Source organism: Choloepus didactylus, chromosome 16 (assembly GCF_015220235.1).
Source record: "Choloepus didactylus isolate mChoDid1 chromosome 16, mChoDid1.pri, whole genome shotgun sequence".
Taxonomy (NCBI): Eukaryota; Metazoa; Chordata; class Mammalia; order Pilosa; family Megalonychidae; genus Choloepus; species Choloepus didactylus.
The window spans coordinates 42915019-42940283 of NC_051322.1; the positions used below are offsets into that span (position 1 = coordinate 42915019).

The 25265-nt window shown below is 50.0% G+C and overlaps 1 long non-coding RNA gene across 1 annotated transcript; it reads right to left on the minus strand.

Moving 5' to 3' along the window:
• Positions 1 to 241: 241 nt before the first annotated feature.
• LOC119511677 lies at positions 242 to 24579 on the minus strand. Its single transcript, XR_005212230.1, has 4 exons — positions 24467 to 24579; positions 23387 to 23638; positions 963 to 1149; positions 242 to 583 (listed from the first exon to the last, which is right to left on the minus strand). It is a non-coding gene; the product is annotated as an uncharacterized LOC119511677 (long non-coding RNA).
• Positions 24580 to 25265: the final 686 nt, after the last annotated feature.

Genomic DNA, 25265 nt, shown 5'->3' on the forward strand with positions numbered 1-25265 from the left:
GCCTCCAATAAGAACTAATTTTTATGTTTTTAAACTCATAAAGTAACAACAGAGTTATAAAGAATGTTTAAACATGGAATTACTTCTTCCTAAGATTCACCACCACAAGTTCTCACCAAATGATGCCATCAATGATGAGCTGTTCCATCCATTAGCAACTCTGTGAGTTAGCTTTTCTGTGTAATAAACCACCCAAAAACTTAGTGTTTTAAAACAACAATCATTTACTATTTAATCAGGATTCTATAGCAATCTGGGCTGGGCTCAGCAGGCTGGTTCTTCTGCTGGTCTCCTCCAGGGTCCCTTCCACAGCTGCGTGAGTTCACAGGAGAGAAGGGGGCTGCTTGGTCTAGGATGGCCTCATTCTCATGTCTGGTGATGGGGTAATTAGACCAGAGGTCTCTGGCAGGCGAGCCTGGGTTTATTGACATGGTGGTGGCTGAGGGTTTCCAAAGACAGCAGGAGAAGACAACGTCATTGTGCAATTGTTTTCCAGATCTCTGTTTGCATCACATTTGATTTTGTTCCATTGACTAAAGTAAATCACATGGCCGAGTCCAGAGTCAGTTTAGTAGGGCATTACCTAAGGATTTGAATATAAGAAAGGAAATTTTTGCAGGCCTTTTTTTGAACAATCTACCATGCTAGTAGGCTTGAATAGGCTGAAATTTATTTTATGAGACAGGGAAAAATATTCCTTGGATATACAACACATCCATACACATTCACACACACACAAACACACACAGAGATCCACACATGCAACATTAAAACTCATCACATATTTTCACATAAAAACACATATATGTTCACATCACTGTCACATGTGCATCCAACATGGACATATCCCCTCAAGGAGAGAGTCATATGCAAATGCACATAAAAACAGTCATATGTATAGGCACAAAAGTCAATTAACAAGGCAGGGTTTTTGCTGCACACACTATTTCATTCTAACTCACAGCTTTTCCTTGAGCAAATCTGCCATGGCAATTTCTTGAGGAAGAATCTGCTGCTACAAACCATCCTTTGATATGAAGGGTTAAGCGATTAAAGATGACCCAGCCTGCCAGCTGCAGGCCCGTCTCTGTGGTCTGATTTCTCAAGATGATACAGCTCACTTCCCGGTGGTGACTGCAAGATTTAAATCTAAGTCGTGAGAGAGAAAAATGCAATTCTTAGTACATTGTTAGTTAGAGCACAGCTAGAGACAGCATAACCGATGAACAGATGGAGTTTTACAGAACTGTTTAACCATTTTACTAGACGGAAAATAGGGAGATGTGTTGTCATAGCACTTCGGAGCTGCAGGGCCTTGAGAGGTCTTCTGGTCTAGTTCCTGAATATCTGAAATAGATGTGCTGTGTTCTAGAAGGGACAGGCTTTTTAAATAAAGACGTCTTCATTTTCTACTGAAAGCTTGTGGCTTTGTTCTATGTTTTCACATCTCTATGCATATATTATCAACAATTTATAATTAATAAGTGTTTACACTCATAAATTTTTGTGACAATATTATTGAAAAGTATGTTAAAAATAGGATTCTATATATTGCCATTTCTCCAAAGTTTCTCTTGTCTCTGGAAGGAAAAAAAACAACTTTTTTCCTGATAAAGGAGAAATTTCTAGAGAATGTATGTCTGAAGAGTCAAATTGCATTTCAGATATGGACCCCTCTTGTAAGCGCAGTGTATCTCCCAATAAATCCCCACTTCCGGGCTGACCTGTATACCCCCCCCCAACTCCACCATCAGAACCAGCCTCTTTTTTATGTTTGATAAATATAAATGTCTATTGTAGTAAAACAATAACATTTTAGGTTTGAATATACTCAGTTTATGGTATGAAAGGTCAAATCTCACTCCTTAAAGAAAATTCAGAGAGAGAGGGAGTAACTTGCAATGAGTTAAAAATTATTTTAACAATCATGACAACCACTTATCACATTAGCATTAGTTCTGTTTTTTTGCCTTTATTAGAGAAGTTGTAGATTTACAGAACAATCAAGCATAATATACAGGATCCCCATATACCATCTTATTATTAGCACCTTGAATTGGTGTGGAACATTTGTTATAATTGATGAAAGCAGATTTTTATAATTGTACTATTACCTATAGTCCATGGTTTAAAATAGGGTTCACTGTTTGTATAGTGTACTGCCATGGATTTTTAAATATTTTTATTCTGGTACCATATGTACAACCTAATATTTCCCCCTTTTAACCACATTCAGATATAGATTTCAATACTGTTAATTACATTCACAATGTTGTGCTACCATCACCACTATCTATTACCAAAACATTTCCGTCATTCCAGACAGGAACCCTGTACATTTTAAGCCTAACTTCCTATTCCCTATCACCACCCTGTCCCCTGGTAACCTATATTCTAGGTCCTTACTCTAAGAACTTGCTTATCCTAATTATGTCATCTGAGTGAGATCATACAATAGCTGTCCTTTTGTGTCTGACTTATTTCATTCAACATCTTTAATAGTGCGATTTCTTGTGTCTGGCTTATTTCACACAACACAATGTCTTCAAGGTTCATCCGTGTTGTCTCATGTAATCAGAACTTCATTCCTTTTTACAGCTGAATAACATTCCATTGTATATATATGCCATATTTTATTTATCCATCTTTTGGTAATTGGGAATAATGCTGCTATTAACATCGGTGTAATCAGCCTTTTTAAAGCTGACCCCTGCTTGATGCTTCCTGAAAATCAGCCTGGTACAGCTCTGCCCTCTGCCCTGCCCAATCCCAGTGGCTGCTGGGCCATATCCATGCTCTGAAATTCAGTGGAGAAACTGAGGGAACTTGTAATAGGTGGAAAGTGACTGTTCTGGGCTTGCAAAGCTCGTTGTGATCAGCAAAGAAAATATATTGGGGCATGTGTAACACCTCTGTCCTATCAACATAGGAGACCCACAAAGCCTGCCGGTGCAGCTGGCCACTCTGGGCTGCACACTCAAGCCTCAGAGGTCCAGGCAAGTGGCCTACCGTGAAAAGGCAGCTGGGAGTAAGTGGAGAGTGCATGCCCTTTCTCTGCTCAGCCCCAGGCAACAGGTGTCATCCAGACATAAGGACCTGATGCGTACAGATCTTCTGAAGTTTCACACTTTTTAAATGTTGGTAACTAATTCAAATTATAAGTTTGTCTGCAGGATTAAGAACTTAATGAATTAATTAAACCAGCAAAGCAGTCAAGTTTCCAAAGTGCATATGCTACTCTTAAGAATCCCAGCAAAGCAGGAAAGAACAGGACTGAGCCTCAAATTTCATTGTCCTAAGACACATTTGATCCAATTCCAAATGAACTGGATCCAAATGCAGACCCTTTAGCAAGGCCCCTTGCTAGGCTCCCAGGCCTGAGGGCAGTCTTTTGTTCCACGGTGGGTGAAAGCAGGTCTACCTAAGCACAAAGTGATGTTTAAGAACAAACACCTACTTCTCAAATTAAATCTTGTCTTGGTTTAAACTTCCAAGTCCCCTAGTGCAGTCCCCTCTGTATTCTGCCTTATTCATAGCTGATCTTTACAGTGATAGGCTAGAGAGCCCAAACCTCCTGACTCGACTCTATCTCCAGTTTCCTTTCCAGCCATGAGAAGCCCCCATTGCAGCTTTCCCCAATAACTGCACGCATGTGCACACACACACAGACACACAAACTCAGGGAAATGGACCTGTTCTGATAAAATGATACAGTTGCATGTTGCAATAATGCATTCACCACACAACAACCTCAAGGTTTAAGAAAAGGAATAAAGCTTTTTTAAAGCAAAAAAGAGTACCACACACCACTAAATGATCTAGGGAAACGAAGTCTGAATTTTAGTAAGGATGCTTTGACTCCATGCAAGCGGTGAGGCAGGGGCTCACCTCTCATGCAGACACTGCCTGCGTCCTCCCAGTGCATTTCCCCACCCCTCATGTCAGCTCCCGGCACCATCCTGCAGTCCTGTGGACCAGTAAGCAGGTGACTGCCCCATTTAGCAGAGGAGAAAACAAAGATGACAGACTACCTGGGAACTGGTGCCAGAGGAAGGAGCAGGTAAGAGGCCCGACTTGCCCTCTGCCCCTCTCCCCAACCTGTTATGGTGCTCCCCAAACTCCCAGCCTCTAACCCTCCCATGCCCCAAGCACTGTCCTTGAGATGGAAGCCATATCCCAAGCTTCCAAAGGCAGGGACTAAATTTTCTGGTTCTCCCATCTACCCACAAAACAGGATGGGCAGGCTGCACACTGGGGCCTCCAGAGTAGACTGTGGTCAAACATACGACCCCAGCTGGGAGCAGCCAGTAGAGGCTGCCAGCAAAGGCTGAGTGAGGGTCTGTCCAGAGGTGAACATACCGCCGTCCTTGGAGGTGGGAGTGGAGCAAGTGCCTGCCCAGTGGCCTCTTGAGTTTAAAGATTGGGATTTCACAATGTTGTTCTTTCAAATGAGAATGCTTATTTTTAAGAGGAAAAAAAAAAAAAAAATCCACAGAACAAAAAAAAAAAAGAGTAGTACACTGAGAAGCCATTTTAGCTGACTACTCAGGGAAGACAGAAAGAAAAAAGTCCCCACCATTCGGAAATGGATAGATCAGTTTGGGAAGTCAGTATGTCCATGGACATGAATTACCAGCAAAGTACCCATCTGCGTTCCCAGACCCTTAATGCTCTTGGGGATCCCAGTTCCCACCTCTGAAAAGATGTGAGGCCATGAGAGCAAGCAAGGCTTTCACAGGAGGTTTGATACTGGGCCTGGGCCTGGAAGGATGAGCAGGAGGAGCTGGAGGGCAGGGGGATGCCTCCGGCAGAGGCAGAGCTGCAGACGCCAAGGAATCCAGCTGGAAATCAGACAACAAAGAGACTGCCTGGCCGGGCCAAAGGTCTGAACTCCTAGTGGGAAATGACACCAGGGGATCAGCAGGCTCAGTCCACATGGGTTCTTGGACATCATGAGGAAGGGTCTGACCTGCTCAGTCGCTCATCTGTGAGCACGACATCAGTGGTCCCCACCTCCACCCCGTTAGTCCTTTGGCATTTGGCAGAAATGGAAAGGAACAGAATCCAGATGGAGATGAAAGAAGGAGAGGAGAGGGGAGAGAGCTGCCCCTAGGCCCAGAAGCAGCCAAGGCCTCATGCTGGACCGAAGGCCCTTGCAAGGGGCCCCAGGCTAGGTTGTCCAGTCTGCCCCACAGTCACTAGAGCAGTTCTGGAAACTTGAGGCAGGGTCCTTGAAGACTCGCCCCCTCTACCACTGCCACACACACTTCTTCAAACACTTCCCTGTTAGCCCTGCTGGGGATGACTAGTGTTGGGGGCACCCATCAGAAGCACCGGCCCCTTTGTGAACCTTAGGTAGGTGGCAGATGTGGGGATGGGCTGCCAAAGCTCCTCAGAGCAGCAGCTTAACAGCTGTCCTGTCACCTTCTGCCAAGGGCGGGAGATGGGGCTGGAGGTGATGCTCTGAGATGATGAAGCCAGAAACTCCTTGATACTGAATACCCCAATCTAGAGTAAAAAAGGTTAAAAGAAAATTAAGACATTGGATAGAAATCTGGTAAAATGAAAGAATGTACTCATTTTTAGTTTAGTCTCCTACCAAGAAATATAGTGCATAGTTTGGTTGTAAAGACCAGTTGTAGAAGAAAGTGGTAATGATCTGGTAATGGTTTAAGGAGCAAGAAGACCCATCAGTCCACCTGCCCCAGTGCCTTTTTTTTCCATTATTAGGCCTATACTGATGCACAGATATCCCATCAGAAACTCCGCAGTCTGGTTTTCTGGGCCACTTGCAGGTTCCCCAACACGCCATGCTCCCCAGATCATCAATCCTGCCCTCTGGCCAGATTGCCTCCCTCCTTTATCTGCCAGGCAGAATCCTGCTCCTTCTTCTTGACTCGACTCAGAGCTAAGCTGGACTGCTCCCACCCCTCACCTGTCACCTTGTTCTGTGATAATCTATGTAGACGCCTGTACCTCACCTTCCCCTATAAGAATTCTCGGATGACAGAGAAAGGCTTTATTCTGTGTTCCAAGTCTTCTCATGGTATACCCCATGAATTAGTCCTAAATGGAAATCCTAGCACCTTTACCATCTACTGGTATTTCCCCTGTGCCAGTTTGTCAAAATGGGCAGGAATTAAGGCAGGAGAACATCAGGAACCAGACAGGAAGTCATGCCCCTGGGGGACATAGGTGCTGCTTTATCTGCATACAGGATAAGCTTGCAAGGCTTAGGAAAGGTAGGATCCCCAAATGAAGAAAACCTCCCAACCTGACCACCAATGCCTGTGGTTCATAACCATATGACAATGAATCAAACAGTCTTCATGGTTTAGACTGCCCATGGGAGTGCTTCCTGTATGCCCATTTGACATGTATTATCCCACTGGAAGGTGGGCTATGCTTTCCTAACCCCACAGATGAGGACACTGAAGCTCAAGACAGGCAAGGAACCTGCTGAAGATCATGCAGCCAGCAGCTGAGAGAGCTGGGATTCAAACCCGGGTCATCTACTATACAAAGCCATACTCTCAACCCCAGTGCCATGGAATAAGAAATCAGGCCCTATTTGGCTAGAAAACATGTTTACATACATTCACACTATCTCCCTCAAATCCTTTCAAACCATTGGAAGGCATAAAAATACAAATTACAAATTAAATTCACATGCACACGCACACCTGCCTAAAGTCAATCCTCCCCCGGAGTGAGAGCCTCCCTGGGGCATGTGAGCCATGCAGGTGCCAGGGTACTGAAGGAGATGCCGTTATGAAATGGAGGGTGATAGGAAAGAAGAGGATCCGAAGACAAACAGCAGAGAAGGCGACTCCTGGTCCTGCTGACCTCTTCCTCATAGAAGCCCTGGATCACCCACAGCCACTGTTGGGGCTCATGAGCCCCATCCAATCATCTGCCATTGCCTCCCAATATTCCCCCTGCTCCAAATCCCTCCCATCCCAACCCAGCCCTCTAACCAATGTTGGCCCAACGTTACAGAAGCACAGCGAAGACCATGTCTTGATCCCACTCCAGTCCATCCAGGGCCTCTCACTGCCTCCCGATTAAAGTCTCAATTCCTCAGCTGAACTCAGACTCACACTCAGCCTCCAACTAACCAACCAGATTCTTCCCCAACTATCGGCCCAGAACACAACTCACTGCTTCCCAAATGAGCTCTGCCTTCCCCGCCCTACTGTTTCTCGCACTTTCTCTCCCCCTAGAATGCCAGCGTCTTCTCCCAAGCTGCTGACAAACATGTGTGGGACACCAGTCAGGTATTAGGCACTGGGTCCTGGGTTGAAGAGCCAACTTCTTCTTCCACACTTAGTCCAAATGTTGACGTCTGCACGAGGTGTTCATCAGTCTCCCAGTGAGAAGGAACCTCACTCTTCTCCACGTGTCTGGATATGTGCAATATTTGGCCTTTAACCCCAGACATGCATCTGCCTCCAGCCCTGTAGGCTCTTTGGGGGCAGGAAGTATGACATCCGTAGCATCTCGCCCCATAAATTATTGTGGTGGGCACAGATCTAATCTGTAGTGGACTGATGGGCAGTTCCTGGATCCTCCTTTCTGACTGGCATGTAAACCACAACAAAGAATTTATGTTATCTACACAATCAGCAAAATATCAAGCAATGAATTCTGCAAAGCATGTAATTACTGCAAAGACATAATAAAAATCACCCAATTTCTTGGATGATTTTGATTTACCTAATATTTTACTATTATATAGCTATGCCATTAAATAAACTAGGTAAATCCATACTTTGTGCTGTCAGACGAGGACTACGTGAATCATGGCAAAGATGATTTAAAAAATATACTATTCAATCCCTCTTGGGCTCACATTTTTACCTCAAATGTTACAAATAAAAGTGGATGACAACCTTGAGACCCATTCATCCAGTCGGTCAGCTGGAAATCATTTATTCAATGTCTGCTGCATCAAATGTTGGAGTTGGGTTATGAAGTAAATGGACATGCTTCTTTCCCTCCAGGTGCTTCCACTCTGATCAGGAATACAAGACGTAGGTAAAGAACCAATTAAACAATACCTCAGCAAACAGGAGATAATGTTAATTAACATGAATGCTGAGGAAAACTCAAAATAAAAGAAAATCTAAACAAGTTAAGGGCAATCGGGAAAGATGTATTTGGACCATCTTACTTTCTCAGTAGAGAGTAATAACAGGCCTTGGAAAACCCCTGCATAAAACAGGTTAGGGAGTCAGATCCAGATGGTTCCAGGGGGTGGAAAAGACCCGGTGTGAGGACATTTAGTCTTTTAGGCCTTTCATTTATTTATTTATTCATTGATTCATGTATTCAACAAATATTTATTGAGTGCTTAGAATAAGCCAGGCCCTGAAATAGTGCTGGGGAGACAGTGGTAGTGAGAGGGATGTGATCCTTACAAACCAGTGGGGTTTGGAACATATTCTCAGAGGGAGTCTCTGTTTCATTCTAACCATACCTTCAAATGTAGGTTGATATTCAAGTGAGTTGACTTCCTAAGCACAGAATGGATGGTGATCAGGATGGAGGGATGGTGGTCCAGTGACTGGATGGACGGCAGGATAGAACCTTATTGAGAATAAATACCAGTCATAATTTATAGCATTTGAAGCATTAAAAGTTTCAGGTGGCAAGGGATGGGAAAGGAGGTTGAAGGAAGGGTGGGCAATCATGGGAAAGAAGGAAGAAAGGAGCCCCTGCCCAAGAAAGGGAAGCCACCAGGGGTTCTGCACCAGGGTCAGCCCTCCTCCCTGCCCCCCAAGCTGAGACTTGGCATTGCTGCCATAGATGGCAGAGCCAAGAAATGGGGGGTGGGGGGAGGACAATGAAATGGGCCTGCCATCAATGAGGAAGCATCATGCAATGCCAGGACTCGATTTGGAAAGTATTCATAAGGCTTTCTTGGCTAGAATATTTAAGACAAAAATAGAAATATTCTCATCAATGATTTATAAGATTGCTTTAGAGAGATGGGGCAGAACCCAATCTAACAAAGAACAAAAAGGCAGACTCCAACTTTTCACCATGCTGGAGAGCATGGGTCAGGGGGACAAAGCTGTGAGAGGGTGTTCTCTGTTCTGATCACAGAAATTAAAGCGAAGAAAAACTACTAGTTTAGCCAGTCTGAACCTCAGAACCCTAGAGGACCACTTTTTGGACTCCTCAATTTTATTCTTACCTTGGGTAGGATCCTCCAGGCAAGACACCTGAAAACTGCATGTGTATTGTGGAGAATTACAACAATAATATGAACAAATTAGCTGCCAATCAGATTGGAGCATTATTCCAAACCGAGAACATCCTCTTGTGGATTCAGCCCATGGAGGAGGAGGAGATGGGGACTGAGGAGTGAAATAAGAACAGATTCAGAAAGAGCAGGGAGTGAAAGTAAACCTTCCCACAATAAGATAAGGTCATTTCACAGTTATGTGCTGAGTTTATTATAAGTCTATTCCTGGATTCTGTTCATTTTCAATTACGCGAGAATTGACTCCATCTCCTGGACTCTCCGTCAGAAACATATGGGATGGGAGGGGAAAAGTCACTCAATTCAGAGCCTCACACCTCCTGCCTGTACTACTGCCAAGGCCCTGGGTCCCTGCCCCCACGCCATCCTGTGTGAAGCTCCCCAGTCAATCTTCATGAAACTCAAAACTTGATCGAGTCACCATCATAGACGAGACAACCCTCAGCACCCTGCTGCCCATTTAAAAGATCAAGACTCTTCTCAGACTGACATCCGAGGCTCTCCAGTCACCCAGTCGAACAAGTGTTTATTGTGCAGAGGGTGCCAGGCCCTGGGGATACAGAATTGTACAAACCGGGCACAATCACACCCTCTAAGAAATTACCAGGGGAGTCAACAAGATATTGTGAAAATAATTACAATTGTGCAGATAGCTCTAAAGAACTAGAGTACCTCGGTGTGTGCACTGGGTTAGTTATCTCAGCCTGTAGGTTCAGTAAGTAAGGCTTCCCTGAAGCAGTGATGGTTAAGCAGAGATGTGAAAACTGAGCAGAAATTAGCTAGGAAAAGAAAGAGAGAAGGGATTGCAGGAGTGGAACGGTGTGTACACAGGCCCTAAGATGAGAGAGCAGATGTTTGGATAAGTGGATGGAAGCAAAGAGCAGGAAGCTGAAAGAGGGACGAGATGTGGCTGGGTGCCCCAGACAAGAGGAAGAAGGAGGTGACAGGAGATGGGCCCAGAAAGGGAAGGGTATGGAGCAGGGAGAGTTGGGAGGATTCTTGAATTCCCAGCCAATGAGACTGGACTTTATCCTGGAGGTAATGGGGAACCAGTGAAGGCTTTTAAGGAGGTCGGCATGCCCAGGGAACTGGCATGAGTATAGAAAGTTCATTCTGTGAGCAGTGTGAGTTGTATCTGGATCAGAGAAGGCAGAGCCAAATGACCAGGTGGAAGAGCCTGGCAGTACTTTAAGTGTCCAGTAATGAGGGCGAAGTGGGGAAGAAGCAAAGGTGTGATGGAACCAGCAGGACTTGGTGACCAAGGGTCTCTCTAGGATGAGTTGGGGATAAGGTCATGATGATTCTCACGTCAGGCCAGGCCAAGATGGCTGGGTAGACAAAGGGCCCATTAACCAAACAGGGACTTCAAGTGGGGAGATTCCTTTTCTCATGGGAAGAGAGACACGCTGAGTCTGAGGGTCATCTGATGGAGACCTCAAGAAATTGTGAATAAGGGGCTGAAGCTCAGTAAGGCAGATGGGGCTGGCCATTCGATTGGGACTGCAGCATATGGAGGGGATTACTATGCTGTGCAAGAATGCGGTGACCTGAAGAGACAATGAAGCCTGAGAAAAAGAAAAGCTCAAGGATGGGACGGACCAGGGTAAGCCCAACATTTAAGGACTGGACAGAGAAAAAGGACCCATGTTAGGGAACAAATAGGAAGTGGTAGGTGAGCAAAGAAAGAACAAGGTATGTCTTGAAAGTGAAAAGAAGAGATTTCAAGGAAGAAGTAATTATCAGCATTGAAACAGAGACTAAAAAGTGACCACTGGTTGTGACCATTTGGAAGCTACCTGAAGACCTCAATGAGAATGAATTTGGCAAGGTGAGAGGGGCAAAAGCTGGATCTGAGAACTTTACAGGACAAATCAAAAACAAAGAGCTGGAAGAAAGCAAGTGTGGCCTATTTCAAGTCCTTTGGCAGGGAAAGGAGTGATACAAGGGTACATCTTGAGAGAGAAGCATGGTGGCAAGACTGCTTAAAGGAATTTGCTGTCAGATGAAGGAGTGAGATTCTCGTTGCTGGGGTGGTTAGACAGACTGGAAAACCCTTCAGGGATGCAAGAGAATGGATTCCTCCATGGGTAGGGGAGCGAAGGAGATGAACTCTTAGATCCAGTCCAAACCTGAGATTCCAGGCCTCTGTGAAAAATGAGGCATGTGGAAACAGCCATTTCCACACAGTCTACTGTTTAGGGTTGTGCGCCCAACTTCAACATCAGGACATCAAGATTAAAGGGGGAAGGAAACCGAGCAGGGGAACACTTCCCTTTGCCTTTCAGATACGAGGCAAGTAGCCATATTCACCTTCCCTAGAAGGGTATCTGAAGGGGAGGCCACAGGGCTCCAGCCAGAGGAGAGGACTTGGGAAGAGGCATGTCAAGGAGGAAACCCTGTTCCCTGCCCCTAAGGGAAAGTCTGCCTCCCCACCCCCAAGGGAATCAGTGAAGGAGGATCCTCCCAGGGACTGAGGGCCTTGCTCCCTTAGGCTCCCGACTAACGACAAAGCTGGGAACTCACCATGCCTCTACTTCCCCCCGGTACTCTGAGGGCCCGGCTTGGCAGGCTGCCGATGCTGCCCTCCCAGGATCCAGTGTCCTCACTGCCTGAGCCATCCCCAGCACCCGGCCCAAGAGGATAGAGCAGGGAGGGGAGCAGGGGAGAGAGACAGACAGACTGACAGGGAGAAGGAAGCTCAGGGAGAGAGGGAAAGAGAGAGAAGAAAAGAAATGCTGAACAATGAGGAAATAGCCATCTATGACTACAGAGTGAGTGTGCATGTGTGTGTGAGAGAGCGAGTGAGAGCAAGAGAGAGTGGGTGAGAGCAAGAGAGAGCGGGTGAGAGCGAGACAGAGCTGGGTTCTATATCTGACCCTGGAGCAAGTTGCTTCACCTCTCCAGATGTTAATTGCCTGATGTGTAAAACGAGGAAAGTGGATTAGAAAATGCCTAAGGTTCCCTTCAGTTTAAAAATCCTGTGTTTCTCCAATTCTGTATCTGTATAGAAATAGCACCCCCAGAGGCCAAAAGCACTAGCAACACAAAGAAAATACAATAAACCCCAATGAGGAGGATGCACTCACGCGTGTATATCTGACCAGCGTGCACACACATGCATGTGCACACACAGGAGGGTGGGCTCTGTGTTGAGGGGTGTGCCTGCAAAGAGACGAAACTGGTTGGTGCTTCTGTGCATTAAAACATGTCCTGTCCCTTTACAGTCACACCTACTCTACCTACCAGTAAATGCCAGATCTCAACTAACCTAAATATTCGGCAAATGAATCATTTGAGATTGCCAAGTTTTATAGGTGGGCAGCTATGGATTTAACTCTTCAAATGATCAAAACTAGTTTTAAAAGCCACCCCGGAGGGAAATATTTGTTTTCGTGTGTTATAAATGTTTTAAACAGACCCTGCCAGCCCTCACTTAACTGCCGGGGCTCATGGCCGTAAGGGTCTCACTGCTCTTTCAACACACATTACGGAACAGGTTTCGTGTCCCTAGCAGGAGAATAAACCGCAGGACCATCCCCCTCTTCCAGGCTGGGGGAGGGGGTTCGGGGGCGGAGTGGGGCGGGGGCTGCAGTAGCCTTCCTGATTTGGGGTGAGAAGACAAGGGCAGGCAGACATTATTCTGGCTATACACCCACCTGCTCTTTCCTCCCACCCCAGAACTGAGGCTTCGGCATGCAGGGGCCGGCAGAAGAAGGGCAAACCTTCAGATGCAGCTGAAGTCTGTGGTCTCGGCTCCACCTATCTGAGTGGCTCTGGGCAACCTGGGTCCACCATCCAGAGGGGTAAAAGATGGTGACTCAGGTTCAGGCAGAAAGATAGATTTAAACAGATTCATCCCTTCTCTCCTCTCTGCCCACCCCACCCGCCTGAGGTATGGGAGAGTTCCAGAAGTGCTCCAGCTGCCATCTGGGGTGGGAAGAGAATCGGAAGCCAGAGTCTGCCCCAGGTCCCTCACTGAGGGTGAGACAGCCCCCAGCAGGGATTGCTGGTGGGTGGGAGGGAGGTGCTTGGATTCAGGCTCCTGGAGACCATGATGGCCAGCGGGGGCCTGGTGGGCAGGGGAGACTGCCAGCTCCAGCTGTGGGGTGCCCAGAGCAGACATCATGGGTGCTACATCCCAAGATATCAAGGCCCCAAACAACAGCACGAGGACAATCCCAGGCTCCCTCCCCCACCAGAGGATGCCTAAACTTCCCCCCTACCCCAGATGCCATCTTGGCTGGTGGAACAGGGAGAGGAGAACCTCTAAAGATGGAGGATTTGCCCATGCAAGGCTGGATTATGCTGAAAAGAGAGTGAGTTACCTTTCACTTGCACATTTTAAGTCTTCCTCCCCCCGGGCATGGCTGAGACTGGGCACGGGAAAAGAAAGTAAAACCCACTGCTGGGTTGTGTCCCTCTCCAGTGAGGTTCTCAAACTGGACGCTACTGCAGGTGGCAATCGGTGTGGCTGCTTCTGGCACCTGTCCTCGCTTGCAGTGGCCTGAGGATCCTTTCCCAGCCCCTCCCTGGGAGGTCCCACCCCGGGCTGAGGACCAGGGCCACCCCAGCAGGGGCATCTCCAGCCTGAGAGCAGGGCAGGGCGGGGAGAGAGGCAGAGAGCACGGACTGGCCAGCTCCAGGGAGCAGGCAGGGAGCTGGGGCACAGGGGCAGCAGTGGGAGGTGGGACAGAAGGTCCTCGACCTCCCCCAGCTCCCTCTCAGGTGGCAGGGAAGTGATGGGGCAGCTTCCTCTGACGGCAGAAGGGCAGGGAAGCCCGGCTCCTCCCTGGGCCCCAGACAGCCCCAATGGCGTTCACCTTCAGGCCAGCTTTAGAACTAACCTGTGAGATTTGAGGGGCTGAGAAGGCCTCAGGCTAGGCCAACCCAGTTTCCCAATAAAGCCTTCTTCCTGAGAATCCGTTTCTAAGACAAAGGACTGAAAAATGTCAGTACCTATAAGGAACATTCAGGCAAAGGTAAGGGTAAGGAAGAGATTAGGCCAGGGACCTGGGCAAGTGTGGGCTGACTCAACGGAGAAGGGGCCATGGGCTCCCTGCCCCGCTGACCACTCACTCAGCCCGGTGTGACCGTCAGCAGAGTGGCAGCCGGGGAGGGCCCTCCAGGCACCGCGTCCTTCAGAGCCTTTTCCACTTGGCCCCTGGGTCTCTCTGACCACACAGCTGAGGTGACCCCTGGTTCTCCGCACCACAGGCTGCTGCTGCTGCTCCCCAGCCCCACATCCCTTCATCGCCACTGCACGCCATGCCATATGCTGACATGCACACTCACACACACACAGTCACACAAGCAGCACACAGACACATGCCGAGCTCACCAACACTCAGGATGCCTGTCCGAGACCCAATGGTCCTGAGTTAGGATCTGGTAGCCGCCTTTTTTGTCCCTGGTCCCTTAATTACCAGATTTGGAGTGGCGTGAAAATACCAACACCTTCAGGTTCTGCCACCACCCCGTGGAGCCCAGGACCCACGTGCTCTTTCACCGCCTAGAAATACACTTTCATCAGCACCATCACCACCATCAGTGCTAGGTGGTACCCTAAAGATAACACATGGCGAGGGCAGGAGCAGCAAGGACCTGCTCTAGGAGAGGTGTTCGTCAGGCTATGACTCTAAGTTAGGAAGGAGGTCACGGGAACAAAGCAGAAAGCTCACGTTTATCCAATGTGCACACGGAGACGTGTTATGTATGAAATGGCAGCAGCAGGTGGACAGGGGAACGGCATTGCCCGAACAATCACCAGAAAGAACAGCTCACTCGAACCACAGGTGCAGGCTTGAATTCTTGCAAGGCCGGTGAAGGGAGGGTGCAACGGGGCCTGTCGGCTCATTTCCACATGAGGCCACCGGGTTTCTTTTGTCTGGAACACACTGCTTTCCAAAACAAGAAATAAAAGGAGGGGGGCAGCCAGCACCCCAGGAGGAGTGCCTCCCCCGGGAAGCTCGCATGCTTTGCCCACAGAGGACCAAGGGTACCTGCTTCCCACTCAAGGGCTGTTGCAGGGTCAGAGTAGGGGAGACCAGTGTCACTAGAGGGGTGAGGAAGACTTTCCAAAGGAGGTGGCATTGAGCAGAGCCACCAAGGGGAGTAGGATTTGTTATGGGTGAAGAGACAGCATCGCATAAGGATTAAATGTGTGAACTCGGGGAGCATGTTGGTTCTGTCACTGCCTGGCTCTGTGGCCCTAGGAAAGACACCTAACCTCTCTAGACTTCAGTAGCCTGGTATATAAAATGCCAATGCCTTGTTTATAAGCATGCAGAGAGGAGGAATTAAGCCTGTAAAGAGCTTAGCCCTGGGGCTGCCTATAGTAAGTGGCTATAAATGGTAGGCGAGAGGGGCCAGGTAGATGATGAACAAAGTCAGAGGCCGAAATGAGGAGAGCTCCTGTTTAGGGGCAGAGGCGGAGGATGGAGCTGGCTATACGTGGCCCAGAGGGCCAGGCCCCAGAAAGACGGAGCCCCAAGACTGGACAAGGCTGGAGCTGGGGAAGGCTGGCTTCTGAGGCCCTGTGTCTGAGGAAGCTGTAGCCATGGAGGCGGCCGTTCTACCTAATGGGTTGTCAGTCCAGCCCTGTCAGGGATTTTCTTCCCCTTTGCCATGAATCTGACAGGGAATCAGCAGGCCAGTGGCGTGGACCCAGGCAGTAGCAACAGACAAGGCCCCAGGGACCACTTAAGTGGAAAATAATTGCAGGTTATTATATACCGGCTGCAGCCAAAAGCCAGGCAGCTATTAAGTGTGATTGGGAGAAATAATCAGGAGGAAGAGGATGGATGTGAGAACCAAGCGGTTCTCACTATTCTCAGGCCGGCACTGAGGCTGGAAAGCCGTGCAGGGACGGGCTGGGGTGGGTGGGGAGAGGGGTTTATTTATAGTATAAACACCTTGTGCTCCAGGAAGCAATTCCATCAGCGCCTCTGATCCTCGCCCCTCCCCACCTCCATGAGGTGTGCAGAGCCAGGATTACAATCCCCGCCTCACCTGTCAGAGAGTGATGTCCAGAGAGGGAAAGCAGGCGGCCCAAAGACACACAGCAAGTCTCAGCTGGGTCCAACCACCAGAATCCAGATTGGGCCCCATTTGTTGTTTGAAGGCCACTCACAGAAACGTCAATTTTGGCACGAAAGCTGATCAAGACTTGGTTCTGACCTCAGTGGGGCAGTTGTGAGGTCGAACAGGAAATACGTCAGAACAGGGGCTGGGAGCAATAACCAGGACCCTAGGACAGCACTGACTTCATATGTGGATGCCAGCTCAGCAGGCAGGAAGAGGGCAAGGGACTAGGAAATAGGGGGTGGGGCTGCTTTGTAATAATATGATTGACAATTTCTTAGAGTTTTATATATTTGTTAATATGTCTCTGGGATAGGAGAATTTTACACCTTTTTTTTTCTTTATAGATGAGGTTACCAAAACCAAGAGTGATTAAGTGTCCTGTCCAAGGAGGGTGATGCTGCCAATCCCAGGACCCCAGCGTGACAACTGCTGGTCTTGCCTGTGGACCACACCCCCAGATCTGTCTGCTGAGGACCTTGGCAAAGGTGACTCTTTCCCTGTCATCTGCCTCTGGCCTAGAGGATTATGGTTTCATCCCTGCTAGCCAGTGTCTCCCATTTCATGGATGGTATGGGGTGGGTCCCAAGGGGGGGACCCTGCCCTCCCATGACATGAGGGTCACAAATCCCCAACCTCTCCCCACCCACCCCACCCATCCCAGCCTCAGCTGCTCCAAGCCCAGACTCATTTTGAAAACAAGGATGAAGTATCCTCATCCCAGAAGCACCAAGACCATGGGCATCTTCACAGAAGATTCGCAGAGTCCAGACCACCCCCTTCCTTATTTACCAAAGGTGATGTTTGCAGAGACAGCTCCCCAGACGGGATCACCCAAGGAGGCCCAGGAGGGAACATACATCTTGGTGGGTGGTGGATCAGCCCCGACTCCTCCAAACACAAACTCTCAGAGGCCATCCATGAATTCTCATGGAAAAGGCTCAGCACAGTCCTTGGGTCCTGCTGGCCTGCACCTGCCCCCTGGGATCGATCTCCGCAGCCAGGCCACCCTAACCCCTCTGGATTCACCCCGGCCCAATGGCCCTGCTTTGGGTCACATGAGAGCAGAAACCTGGCTCAGGGAGGGATCGGGAATCGATTACACTGTGACTCAGTAAGAGGGCGCAGAGCCAGGGAGTGAGTCACAGCAGCTGGCCCACCCTGCCTGGGGCATGCCCGCCTGCCTGGGAGCCTCCTGTGTGCATGGGTGTGTGGTTGTGTGGGTGTGGGCCTGCCTGGCAGTGGGCGAGGTGTGCTTGGTGGGTGCCGCGGCGTGAGCCCTCTTGGGGCCTGAACGCAGGAGTGCCCCACTGAGCTGCCATGTTCAGAGAAATTCAGGGGGACCCCTCCCTGACACAGGCTTCAGCCCCTACACCCCCTCACAATTTTGCTCCCACAGCTGGAGACTCTATCCATGTGCTCCCATGTGGAAGGAGGGAGGACTGGGCTTCCACGGTGGATCCTCTAACCTCAGCAACTGGGAGGACCCCTGGGGAGACACCCCAATTGTCCTCTTCCTAGAAAATCTCCACGTGTTCTGTTATACATATTCCAAATGCTATTCTCTGCTACTGCCTATGTTTATATCTGGAAAGGAGAGACGTGGTTTACTTTTTAATGAGTATCTTTATAATGTTCCGAGCTAACATCTATCGAGCACCTACCACACAGCAGGCACTAGATATTTATGACTCTTCCAGCCTGCGCTACGATCATAGCAGCGCTGCAGAAGAGACTACTGAGGCTCTCCAGGTCACACAGCTGGTAAGTTGAAGATCAGTCTGGCTCCAAAGTCCACACTCTTTCTATGCACAATCCATGCACATATATATGTATATATGTATCACACAGTAACTTAAAACTTATATACAGCAATAAGTGCCCAACTGTAATCAGAGACTGTGTTTCTTTAAAGTTTACTCTTTGAGCAAAATTTAAATTAATGTGTCTTTTCAATAACAGACAGACCAGAATATACATGTATAGCTGTACATATACACTTTGGAAGACTAAACGTATTGTAAGAAGGCTGCCATCTGGAAATTATTTTGGGGGGTTGGGATTCTTTAAAACCTGTTGCCTCACCTTTTAAATATTCCTAATGAAAGCAAACTTTCATCATTTGAGTGTAGAAATGATCATTGAAAAACATGAATTCTATTTTAAGGCCTGATATGATGCTCCTGCATCGGTACAGCCAGTGGGGGTGAGGTGGGGGCAGATGACTGTTCCATCCTGGCCCATCCTTCCTACCCAGGCACCTTCTTTGTTGCCGTCTTGCCACATCAATTCCACTCTAACGTGTCATCGTCAGTCAGTCAGTGTGTGAGCACTGGTCCTCTAACCTCAGTCCTTCCAACAGGCCGGCCCCACTGCAAGGCCCCGTGGCTGCCTGCCACCCTGGGAACGAAAGCCAGCCTCCTTTCTTGGCTTTCAGCACCCTACTTGACCACCCGTGTGCGTCCTCATGCTCACCACCAGCCTTTCCCTCCTGCTCCCCAGGCCACGCTGCCAAAGCCTCCTCATTAAGCCATCAGCACCCCAGTACTGGGCAAGTGAGGAGGGGGGAACCACTAGGTAGGTGCGTCTGAGGTCCCAGAAAACAGCTCTTTGAAGGTCTCGCCTGGTGAAAACACCGTGCAGCCACACCCTCCTGAGACCCCATCCAGGCTGGGTCCCCGAACCCCACCCGACCACCTCAGTCCTTCTGGGTGCCTGCACAGCCTGCACACATTAACGTTTTTAACCCCAGCACTATTCAAAGGGGGAATATGCTGCACTGTGAGAGCCTGATGGTGGGAAGAGAGTTAGGACTTGAGAGTCCAGATAGAAACTGCTGCTCCAACACCAGCATCGGAGAAACCAGGGCCGGGCTAAAGACACATTTACTCAAAGCACTGCGTGAGGAATAAACGCAACTTACAACTATTTCAGTTTCTAAAGTGAGCCCAGTGTCTGAAAACCTCAGGACTCAACGTACAATAAATTAACATAATTAAAAACTAATTAGGAAAACATCACAATTAAAAGGACCGGCTGCGGCAACACCTCTCAGGTAAGCAGGGGCCAGAGAGCCGGCAGCCAGGAGCCCAGGGCCGGCCCGGAGAAGCAGCTGAGACGCAGCTGCACCCTCTCTAAAGGCCTCCTTTCCCCACGAGCACCTGGAAGGACAGATCCACTGCAGCACCCCAGCCCGAGGGCATGCCCCCTACTCTGTGAGATGCGGGAAGGGCTTCTGCAAGACCCTCAGCCCAAAGTGCCTCCCCCAGTGGCCTCTTAGTGATGCTCCCAGAACACTGGCCAGCCGGACAGCCGTCTAAGCCCTCGGCCTGCATTTACTCATTGAACCCTCATGACTCTATCGAGTAAGTTCTATTTCTTTTCCTATTTTACAAATGAGGAAACAGCCACAAAGAGATTAAATAACCTGCCCAAGGTCACATAGCCAGTAAGTAGGAGAGGCAGGACTTGAACCTGAGATGCCTGGTTTCAGAGGGGCTGTACCCACCCCCCTCAGCTGAGCTTTACCCAAAAGTGGTGGTGACCACCTGCCTGCCTCTTTGGGCTGAGCAGTGCCCAACCTGGGCTCCTTCTTAAAGATGTAAATGCTTTGGGGATGATAGGAAGTAAATTCCAAACCCCTTTGGTGCAAACAAGTTAATCAAATGTATCTACACCCTTCAGTGACCCATTCTGACCCTCGGCCCCTGCTCTCTCACCTTAATAACATTTTATATGATAACTTCACAGGTGTGCCACTGCCTCATCTTCTTAGATGTGCAGTGAGGAAGGAAAGGAGGGTGGAAGAGAGGTTTCACAGCCTTCATTTTATAGAGGAGGAAGCCAAGGCCCAGAAAAGAGGTGACTCAGACCCCCTTCTGTCTTCTCCAGTGGTCTGGCTCTCTCAGCCGCATGCAGGCCACCCCTGGCTTTGACTCACAGGTCTCTTTATTCCACCTCTCAGGCCCCTTTATTCACCTCTCCCATTGCCTATTTCCTGGCTGTCCTCAGGCAAAGTGAGATAGAACCCCAGGTCCATGCTGACCCAGAGGCCAGTCACTGCCTGAAACATTCTCCACCAGTGCCCAGGGCCAGGGAGCACTCTGTCCCTGGAGCTCACTCTGAAGTCCCTCTTCTGCCCACCCAGGAGCTTGTCTGGGTTGCTCCTGGGTTTCCCAAACACACAGTATCCTCCTCTCTCTCTTCTTGCCTCTGATGGGTTTACTCCCCTGGCCAGGCCTGCTGGGGGCTCAGGACAAGAAGGGAAGCTGGGTCCCAAGCTGGCCATCCCTTTCTGCAGGGCCAGATCAGGGCTCTCTCCTCCAGAAAGTGCTCCCTGGGGCCACTGTCCACGTGAGCACACACAGCCTGCACCTTTCACTCTGCCCTTCATCCAGATTGTGCCCTTGGGCAGGACTCTGAGTCAGTCCCCTTTGTCCAAACAATGCCTGAGCCCCTACCTCCAGCCTCTCCTCACCTCCTTCTGCAGGTCTCGGCAGAGCAGTAGCTCCACAGAGGCATTTCAGTGGAGGTGTAGTCTCTCTGTTAGGGAAGCTGGATATAGAGCTCGCAGATTTGTTTTCTGCTTTATCTCAACCTGGCATTGGAGAACCAGCTGCTTCTTTCCCTCCTAGTCCTAAGTCCAGGCCACCACCCAGCTCTCAGGCAGCAATCTAACACCCTCTGCATCCTGCCTTCACACTTCCCCCTCTTTCCTCAAGGCTATGACCCCCATTGTGGATCACTGTATCCAACTTGGATTGTTTTCTATTTTTTCTTTCATGAAACTCCTCAGTCCAGGAAGACATTTAACCCTCTGTTGCCTTTTGCTGTTCTGGGGCTTTTCACTTGGCATTATTTTGTTCTCCCCAGCTAGACAGCAAGTTCTTCCCAGGCCCTGTCCTTTCTCCAGGAGATCAGAAAGGCAAGGAGAATGCAAGAATGAGTGGTGATGCCTCCAAACCAAGCAGTGCAGATTTGGGGAGCTAGACTGCTTGTGCATGTTTCGGGTCAGGATCCTACCCCCAGCCCTGAACCCCTTCTTAGAGGGTGTCTGGCTGGGGCCCTGCTACTCCCCATCCTTGGGGCCCAGATGCACGAATGGGGCATGGTCTGCCCCCATCCATCCACCCCCCCCTCCCCGAGTCAGATTAGCCATGGGTGTCTATACACTCCATCCTGAGCACCTACTGTGTGCCCATTCCTGGTTGGGAAGGGTTGGAAGGAGGAGAAGGGGGCAGATGATGGGGTTCCTGCCCTCCAAGAGTTCACAATCCAAATGGAGAGAAGATCTGCAGGCAGGAGATCCAGAGAAGGTCTGAGGGTGTGTGGCTGTGGCCAGGGCTGTGGCATGTGGTTCAACAGTGCCACAGGGAAGAGAATGATGGTGGCTATGCCGAAAGGAAGCTGGGCACAAAGCGGGCTTTCCCTCCTCTGCAAGGAAGAAGAGAAGCAAAGGGAAATGAGGGAGCAGGAGGCAACAGTGAGGCTGAATAACTAAATCCTCTGATCTAAGATTTCCCTCTAAATGAACCTTCCTGATACCTCCAAACGTGAATCAGCAGCAAAACACTATTCTCTAATCCAGAGAGAAGATGAGAAGCAACTGTTCCCCGCTTACTCCCATTCGCCAGCCTTCTCCATCTTTGTGAAGAGGGAATAATTGTGGCCATGAAACGGTGCTTGGAGAAAAAGTTTTTAATCTGTTTAAATGTCATGGTGAATAACACTTTGCCCCCATCTCTCCCTAATTACATTTCATTTGATGATCTAAGGTGAAAAAAAATTAACTCAAGTCTTCGAGAATATCAAAGGCAAGGATACCAAAGAGCCAGCCTAGCCAGGTCCCACACTATTTTCCCAGGGGTCGTGCTCCTTTATTGCCTTGAGTTTGAGACACCTGTCTGTGTTATTTTGTCCTGAACCCTCTGTGTTGGGGCTGAATGGTGGGAGCCTCTGCACCTTTAAGAGATCAATGCCTCAGCAGAGCTGCTTCTGCTGCTGTTTACACAGGATTGCTCAAGACCTGGTGTCCTGGCTCCTTCTGCCCCAGCAAGCAGAAGCATTTCACCAGACACTGGCAAGAAAACTGAGAGGCCAGGGGCATGCTCCCCTCTAAGGGGAGACAGTCCAAGTCCAAAATAAGTCATCATCAGGTGGGAGAGAAAGGGGGGTGAGGAATCTTTGCCTAAGGGAGGAGCCCCCTGCAGCTTGGGTTCCACATGTAGAGAGGCACAGGGAGGGGTTTTGGTGCATGGAGCAGGGGTGTTGGCTCAGCATCTGAATAATGGCAACCCCGTTCATTAACAGCCCCATTCCCCCACTCACTCCTGCCCAGGGACTGCTCTTATTTATGTACTGACTATTATTAATAATAATAACTTGAATCATTAAACACCCATGAGTTTCTTACTTGGACTCAGGGTGGCTGGGGTGCTGGAGAGAACAAGTAGAGGGTGCCCCTGAACCACCTCCCCTCCCCAGCTCCCGCCTTTTCCTGCTCCCCTCAGCTCCTTTCACTTCTCATTGTTGTCCTTCAGCTTTGAGGGGTGGAGGGCAGGGAGACAGAGATCTCAAGTAGGAATTACTCTCCTAAACGGTCCTGTTACGGCAGAAAATACATTTCACTCAGTTGTGAGATCCCAGGAACTAAGCACAGTGCCACAGAAAGATGTCTGAGGAGATACTGCAGACAAAGTTATGAACCTCAGCTGATGAGCCCTGGGGAGGAGGGGGAGACTCTCAGCTAGGTGGGTACACAAGCACACGCCCAATTAAGGAGTGTGGATACAAGCAGGGTCTGCACAAACACCCACATAAGCACACCCAATCCAGACAAGACACAAACACACACCTCCAAGCCCGCCCTGTGCCTCCCAGGGACAAGGCCACCTTATTTCAGCACTTCACAGCACACCAAAAACAGTGCCACATGTGTGTGAGTTTATGTTTGATTCCATCAACTTGGGCCACTCTTACCTCATTTAATACTGGATAATATACACCTAGGAAACAGAGTTATGAATCAACTATACTTACACACGACTCCATCAAGCACAGGCAGGAGAATCTAAAATGCAAGGATGAAGTTCCACAGTTCTCAGAATTGTACTTGCTGTTTGGTTTGGCCCTGGATCCTCAGGGAGAGGCGTCCCGGGCGGGCTCCGGGCCTGGGTTTGCGAACCTCCCAGCCTCCGGCCTCTTCCGGCGCGGGCTCTGCGCGGAGAGCTCCCCGTTGTGGTTTCTCTAAACAGGCTTGGCCTGGGTTTCCAGGCATCTGGGGTCTCATTTCTTTAAATAAAATTTTAAACATATCGTCTAGTCAGGGAATGCTATCCAGGGACAGAACAAGAGAAGCTCTGAACGCCCAAAGGGGGCCGGCGGGGGCCCGGCCCGGGTCAGGCCGGCGGCACCTCCCCGCCGCTCCGGCTCCCTGCCGGGCGGCCCGCGGAAAGCGGGCGCGTTATTTTAATTTGCCCGGCTTCTGAAGCCGAGGAGAAGAGGCAGTCCTGGAAAATCAAATGTGGGAAAGGATGGGGAGAAGGTAAATACCATGAAAATGAAAATCTGCTCCCCCATCCCAAGTTCGCCACGAGCGTTCGCCCCCAGTGGCGGAGCGGCTGGGACTCGGCTCCCGCGCCGGCCTCTCCCTCTCCCGCGCGGCCGAAGCTCCAGCCCCAGCCGATCCGGCGGGAACCCGGCGGGGTCCAGGCGGGGCGGCCGGACCCCTGGCTCTCGCCCGCAGAGCTACTCCCCGTCTGGCACCTCTGGGGCTAGGGGTGCTTCAAACGAACCCCGCGGGAGCAGCGCACGCCGGGGGGGTCCGGGTCCTGCCGCAGCCCAGATCGCGATTCGGGGTCTTTATTTCTTTGATGGTGGATTAAGGCAAAAAAAAATTTTTCAGTTGAATCAGTACAGCGTACGAGGGCAAAATCAAGTCGGTCCCTTGCACTGGCTCACCGCTCACCGCGCCCAGCGCCTTCCCCCCACCCCGCCGGCGAGCGGGCCGGAGCCCCTGGCTCCTACCTTCCTCGCGCCGCCCGCCCTCCCCGCTCGCCACCGGCCGGACCAGCCGCCGCGCGCTGGGACTGCGGAGGAGTCCCGGACCGAAATACCCACCTCCCGCCTTCGTAAGCAAGCTGGGGCGGGGGTCGGGCCCGGAATCTCAACGCCCCGTCGCTGCCCGACCGCTCCCCCACCCGGTCCACCCAGGTGGCTTGGGTGGCGGTAGATGCCGGGCGGGAGGGCGAGGATTTGGGGTTGATCTGGCAGGTTGGGGATGTGCGAAGGAAAAAAACGGAGCGAGACAGAGCAAATGAGAACGCGCGCTAGAGCTCTTGTCTATAGATTTATCCACACAATATATATTCATGTAGCTTTTTTTCTCCCAACACTGATCAATGCGCACTCGGATCGTTGAGAGGACTCCCTCAAAGCCAACTCGCTTTTTCTAGCCTAAATAAATAAATAAACGGAGCCAGATGGGAGGAAAAAGCGCCCATTCCACCTCCGCCGCCGCCCCGCCCGCCACCCCTGCCTTTGCTTCGCCCGCCTGGCGCCCTAATAGAGAGTAACTCGGCGGATAACGGCCCCCTACGTACCCACGAGAAAATGAAAATCAATATTTTAAATACAAAAAGTTGCACCTGCTGCTATTACAAAAAGAACCCCCAAAAGGCAAAGAGAGTAGGCCCGCAGCCCGGGTCCTAGCAGGCAACCACTCGCCGCGGCCGCCAGGCCGGGATTCTCAGCGCCTCCCGAAGAGCCATGCGCCTGGCGCTATTTATAGCCGGGGGCTGTCTCGGACTGTACCACCGTGGCTCCGCGGGGCCGCCGACGGGGGCCCCGGCCCCCTCCTTCGAGCGCACACTCGCCGCCCCCACCCCTGGTCTGGCTGGGAACTTGAACCGGTCCAGCC